The sequence below is a fragment of the Topomyia yanbarensis genome, chromosome 2 (assembly GCF_030247195.1).
Source record: "Topomyia yanbarensis strain Yona2022 chromosome 2, ASM3024719v1, whole genome shotgun sequence".
Taxonomy (NCBI): Eukaryota; Metazoa; Arthropoda; class Insecta; order Diptera; family Culicidae; genus Topomyia; species Topomyia yanbarensis.
The window spans coordinates 12,747,343-12,752,342 of NC_080671.1; the positions used below are offsets into that span (position 1 = coordinate 12,747,343).

The window sequence follows — 5,000 nt, forward strand, 5'->3', positions numbered from 1 at the left end:
AAACAACATCGCAAGCAAAAGGTGTCTGGTACTAATAACCACCCCCAACCATGAATAGCATAAAACCCCCATCGAAGCGAACTGAAATCGTCAACGACCATACCATGTTGAAAACACCGGTTCTCGTCCGATCACCGAAGTTAAGCAACATCGGGCGCGATTAGTACTTGGATGGGTGACCGCTTGGGAACGTCGCGTGTCGTTGGCTTTTTTGCTATTTTTAGCTTTTCTATTTACATTCTCTCTCTCTCTCTCTCTCTCTCTATTTTAAACCATTTTGATTTTTTGAATTATCATCGATATCAATTTAATACCGGTCAATAATCGATTGTACCCATTCTACTCTGAAACAACATCGCAAGCAAAAGGTGTCTGGTACTAATAACCACCCCCAACCATGAATAGCATAAAACCCCCATCGAAGCGAACTGAAATCGTCAACGACCATACCATGTTGAAAACACCGGTTCTCGTCCGATCACCGAAGTTAAGCAACATCGGGCGCGATTAGTACTTGGATGGGTGACCGCTTGGGAACGTCGCGAGTCGTTGGCTTTTTTGCTATTTTTAGCTTTTCTATTTACATTCTCTCTCTCTCTCTCTTTTTTTAACCATTTTGATTTTTTGAATTATCATCGATATCAATTTAATACCGGTCAATAATCGATTGTTCCCATTCTACTCTGAAACAACATCGCAAGCAAAAGGTGTCTGGTACTAATAACCACCCCCAACCATGAATAGCATAAAACCCCCATCGAAGCGAACTGAAATCGTCAACGACCATACCATGTTGAAAACACCGGTTCTCGTCCGATCACCGAAGTTAAGCAACATCGGGCGCGATTAGTACTTGGATGGGTGACCGCTTGGGAACGTCGCGTGTCGTTGGCTTTTTTGCTATTTTTAGCTTTTCTATTTACATTCTCTCTCTCTATTTTAAACCATTTTGATTTTTTGAATTATCATCGATATCAATTTAATACCGGTCAATAATCGATTGTTCCCATTCTACTCTGAAACAACATCGCAAGCAAAAGGTGTCTGGTACTAATAACCACCCCAACCATGAATAGCATAAAACCCCCATCGAAGCGAACTGAAATCGTCAACGACCATACCATGTTGAAAACACCGGTTCTCGTCCGATCACCGAAGTTAAGCAACATCGGGCGCGATTAGTACTTGGATGGGTGACCGCTTGGGAACGTCGCGTGTCGTTGGCTTTTTTGCTATTTTTAGCTTTTCTATTTACATTCTCTCTCTCTCTCTCTCTCTCTCTCTATTTTAAACCATTTTGATTTTTTGAATTATCATCGATATCAATTTAATACCGGTCAATAATCGATTGTACCCATTCTACTCTGAAACAACATCGCAAGCAAAAGGTGTCTGGTACTAATAACCACCCCCAACCATGAATAGCATAAAACCCCCATCGAAGCGAACTGAAATCGTCAACGACCATACCATGTTGAAAACACCGGTTCTCGTCCGATCACCGAAGTTAAGCAACATCGGGCGCGATTAGTACTTGGATGGGTGGGTGACCGCTTGGGAACGTCGCGTGTCGTTGGCTTTTTTGCTATTTTTAGCTTTTCTATTTACATTCTCTCTCTCTCTCTCTCTCTCTCTCTATTTTAAACCATTTTGATTTTTTGAATTATCATCGATATCAATTTAATACCGGTCAATAATCGATTGTACCCATTCTACTCTGAAACAACATCGCAAGCAAAAGGTGTCTGGTACTAATAACCACCCCCAACCATGAATAGCATAAAACCCCCATCGAAGCGAACTGAAATCGTCAACGACCATTCCATGTTGAAAACACCGGTTCTCGTCCGATCACCGAAGTTAAGCAACATCGGGCGCGATTAGTACTTGGATGGGTGACCGCTTGGGAACGTCGCGTGTCGTTGGCTTTTTTGCTATTTTTAGCTTTTCTATTTACATTCTCTCTCTCTATTTTAAACCATTTTGATTTTTTGAATTATCATCGATATCAATTTAATACCGGTCAATAATCGATTGTACCCATTCTACTCTGAAACAACATCGCAAGCAAAAGGTGTCTGGTACTAATAACCACCCCCAACCATGAATAGCATAAAACCCCCATCGAAGCGAACTGAAATCGTCAACGACCATACCATGTTGAAAACACCGGTTCTCGTCCGATCACCGAAGTTAAGCAACATCGGGCGCGATTAGTACTTGGATGGGTGACCGCTTGGGAACGTCGCGTGTCGTTGGCTTTTTTGCTATTTTTAGCTTTTCTATTTACATTCTCTCTCTCTATTTTAAACCATTTTGATTTTTTGAATTATCATCGATATCAATTTAATACCGGTCAATAATCGATTGTTCCCATTCTACTCTGAAACAACATCGCAAGCAAAAGGTGTCTGGTACTAATAACCACCCCAACCATGAATAGCATAAAACCCCCATCGAAGCGAGTTGAAATCGTCAACGACCATACCATGTTGAAAACACCGGTTCTCGTCCGATCACCGAAGTTAAGCAACATCGGGCGCGATTAGTACTTGGATGGGTGACCGCTTGGGAACGTCGCGTGTCGTTGGCTTTTTTGCTATTTTTAGCTTTTCTATTTACATTCTCTCTCTCTCTCTCTCTCTCTCTCTCTATTTTAAACCATTTTGATTTTTTGAATTATCATCGATATCAATTTAATACCGGTCAATAATCGATTGTACCCATTCTACTCTGAAACAACATCGCAAGCAAAAGGTGTCTGGTACTAATAACCACCCCCAACCATGAATAGCATAAAACCCCCATCGAAGCGAACTGAAATCGTCAACGACCATACCATGTTGAAAACACCGGTTCTCGTCCGATCACCGAAGTTAAGCAACATCGGGCGCGATTAGTACTTGGATGGGTGACCGCTTGGGAACGTCGCGTGTCGTTGGCTTTTTTGCTATTTTTAGCTTTTCTATTTACATTCTCTCTCTCTCTCTCTCTCTCTATTTTAAACCATTTTGATTTTTTGAATTATCATCGATATCAATTTAATACCGGTCAATAATCGATTGTACCCATTCTACTCTGAAACAACATCGCAAGCAAAAGGTGTCTGGTACTAATAACCACCCCCAACCATGAATAGCATAAAACCCCCATCGAAGCGAACTGAAATCGTCAACGACCATACCATGTTGAAAACACCGGTTCTCGTCCGATCACCGAAGTTAAGCAACATCGGGCGCGATTAGTACTTGGATGGGTGACCGCTTGGGAACGTCGCGTGTCGTTGGCTTTTTTGCTATTTTTAGCTTTTCTATTTACATTCTCTCTCTCTCTCTCTCTCTCTCTCTCTCTCTCTCTCTATTTTAAACCATTTTGATTTTTTGAATTATCATCGATATCAATTTAATACCGGTCAATAATCGATTGTTCCCATTCTACTTTGAAACAACATCGCAAGCAAAAGGTGTCTGGTACTAATAACCACCCCAACCATGAATAGCATAAAACCCCCATCGAAGCGAGTTGAAATCGTCAACGACCATACCATGTTGAAAACACCGGTTCTCGTCCGATCACCGAAGTTAAGCAACATCGGGCGCGATTTTAGTACTTGGATGGGTGACCGCTTGGGAACGTCGCGTGTCGTTGGCTTTTTTGCTATTTTTAGCTTTTCTATTTACATTCTCTCTCTATTTTAAACCATTTTGATTTTTTGAATTATCATCGATATCAATTTAATACCGGTCAATAATCGATTGTACCCATTCTACTCTGAAACAACATCGCAAGCAAAAGGTGTCTGGTACTAATAACCACCCCCAACCATGAATAGCATAAAACCCCCATCGAAGCGAACTGAAATCGTCAACGACCATACCATGTTGAAAACACCGGTTCTCGTCCGATCACCGAAGTTAAGCAACATCGGGCGCGATTAGTACTTGGATGGGTGACCGCTTGGGAACGTCGCGTGTCGTTGGCTTTTTTGCTATTTTTAGCTTTTCTATTTACATTCTCTCTCTCTCTCTCTCTCTCTCTCTATTTTAAACCATTTTGATTTTTTGAATTATCATCGATATCAATTTAATACCGGTCAATAATCGATTGTTCCCATTCTACTCTGAAACAACATCGCAAGCAAAAGGTGTCTGGTACTAATAACCACCCCAACCATGAATAGCATAAAACCCCCATCGAAGCGAGTTGAAATCGTCAACGACCATACCATGTTGAAAACACCGGTTCTCGTCCGATCACCGAAGTTAAGCAACATCGGGCGCGATTAGTACTTGGATGGGTGACCGCTTGGGAACGTCGCGTGTCGTTGGCTTTTTTGCTATTTTTAGCTTTTCTATTTACATTCTCTCTCTCTCTATTTTAAACCATTTTGATTTTTTGAATTATCATCGATATCAATTTAATACCGGTCAATAATCGATTGTACCCATTCTACTCTGAAACAACATCGCAAGCAAAAGGTGTCTGGTACTAATAACCACCCCCAACCATGAATAGCATAAAACCCCCATCGAAGCGAACTGAAATCGTCAACGACCATACCATGTTGAAAACACCGGTTCTCGTCCGATCACCGAAGTTAAGCAACATCGGGCGCGATTAGTACTTGGATGAGTGACCGCTTGGGAACGTCGCGTGTCGTTGGCTTTTTTGCTATTTTTAGCTTTTCTATTTACATTCTCTCTCTCTCTCTCTCTCTCTCTCTCTATTTTAAACCATTTTGATTTTTTGAATTATCATCGATATCAATTTAATACCGGTCAATAATCGATTGTACCCATTCTACTCTGAAACAACATCGCAAGCAAAAGGTGTCTGGTACTAATAACCACCCCCAACCATGAATAGCATAAAACCCCCATCGAAGCGAGTTGAAATCGTCAACGACCATACCATGTTGAAAACACCGGTTCTCGTCCGATCACCGAAGTTAAGCAACATCGGGCGCGATTTTAGTACTTGGATGGGTGACCGCTTGGGAA

General features: G+C 41.6%; 15 non-coding genes across 15 annotated transcripts in view; all 15 read left to right on the plus strand.

Moving 5' to 3' along the window:
• The first annotated feature begins 89 nt into the window (after positions 1–89).
• Positions 90–208, plus strand: LOC131686274 (5S ribosomal RNA). Its single transcript, XR_009304956.1, has one exon. It is a non-coding gene; the product is annotated as a 5S ribosomal RNA (ribosomal RNA).
• Positions 209–436: 228 nt separating this feature from the next.
• Positions 437–555, plus strand: LOC131686354 (5S ribosomal RNA). Its single transcript, XR_009305034.1, has one exon. It is a non-coding gene; the product is annotated as a 5S ribosomal RNA (ribosomal RNA).
• A 220-nt stretch (positions 556–775) lies between these two features.
• Positions 776–894, plus strand: LOC131686275 (5S ribosomal RNA). Its single transcript, XR_009304957.1, has one exon. It is a non-coding gene; the product is annotated as a 5S ribosomal RNA (ribosomal RNA).
• A 213-nt stretch (positions 895–1,107) lies between these two features.
• On the plus strand, positions 1,108–1,226 carry LOC131686277 (5S ribosomal RNA). The gene has a single exon (XR_009304959.1). It is a non-coding gene; the product is annotated as a 5S ribosomal RNA (ribosomal RNA).
• Positions 1,227–1,456: 230 nt separating this feature from the next.
• LOC131686394 (5S ribosomal RNA) lies at positions 1,457–1,579 on the plus strand. The gene has a single exon (XR_009305072.1). It is a non-coding gene; the product is annotated as a 5S ribosomal RNA (ribosomal RNA).
• A 230-nt stretch (positions 1,580–1,809) lies between these two features.
• On the plus strand, positions 1,810–1,928 carry LOC131686352 (5S ribosomal RNA). The gene has a single exon (XR_009305032.1). It is a non-coding gene; the product is annotated as a 5S ribosomal RNA (ribosomal RNA).
• A 214-nt stretch (positions 1,929–2,142) lies between these two features.
• On the plus strand, positions 2,143–2,261 carry LOC131686278 (5S ribosomal RNA). Its single transcript, XR_009304960.1, has one exon. It is a non-coding gene; the product is annotated as a 5S ribosomal RNA (ribosomal RNA).
• Positions 2,262–2,474: 213 nt separating this feature from the next.
• On the plus strand, positions 2,475–2,593 carry LOC131686279 (5S ribosomal RNA). The gene has a single exon (XR_009304961.1). It is a non-coding gene; the product is annotated as a 5S ribosomal RNA (ribosomal RNA).
• A 232-nt stretch (positions 2,594–2,825) lies between these two features.
• LOC131686280 (5S ribosomal RNA) lies at positions 2,826–2,944 on the plus strand. Its single transcript, XR_009304962.1, has one exon. It is a non-coding gene; the product is annotated as a 5S ribosomal RNA (ribosomal RNA).
• A 226-nt stretch (positions 2,945–3,170) lies between these two features.
• On the plus strand, positions 3,171–3,289 carry LOC131686281 (5S ribosomal RNA). The gene has a single exon (XR_009304963.1). It is a non-coding gene; the product is annotated as a 5S ribosomal RNA (ribosomal RNA).
• A 241-nt stretch (positions 3,290–3,530) lies between these two features.
• LOC131686361 (5S ribosomal RNA) lies at positions 3,531–3,651 on the plus strand. Its single transcript, XR_009305040.1, has one exon. It is a non-coding gene; the product is annotated as a 5S ribosomal RNA (ribosomal RNA).
• A 212-nt stretch (positions 3,652–3,863) lies between these two features.
• Positions 3,864–3,982, plus strand: LOC131686282 (5S ribosomal RNA). The gene has a single exon (XR_009304964.1). It is a non-coding gene; the product is annotated as a 5S ribosomal RNA (ribosomal RNA).
• A 229-nt stretch (positions 3,983–4,211) lies between these two features.
• Positions 4,212–4,330, plus strand: LOC131686283 (5S ribosomal RNA). Its single transcript, XR_009304965.1, has one exon. It is a non-coding gene; the product is annotated as a 5S ribosomal RNA (ribosomal RNA).
• A 216-nt stretch (positions 4,331–4,546) lies between these two features.
• Positions 4,547–4,665, plus strand: LOC131686358 (5S ribosomal RNA). The gene has a single exon (XR_009305037.1). It is a non-coding gene; the product is annotated as a 5S ribosomal RNA (ribosomal RNA).
• A 232-nt stretch (positions 4,666–4,897) lies between these two features.
• LOC131686362 (5S ribosomal RNA) overlaps positions 4,898–5,000 on the plus strand; it is a 121-nt gene continuing 18 nt past the window's right edge. Inside the window, exon 1 of the ribosomal RNA XR_009305041.1 lies at positions 4,898–5,000. This exon is cut by the window's right edge and continues 18 nt beyond it. This is a non-coding gene — a ribosomal RNA (5S ribosomal RNA).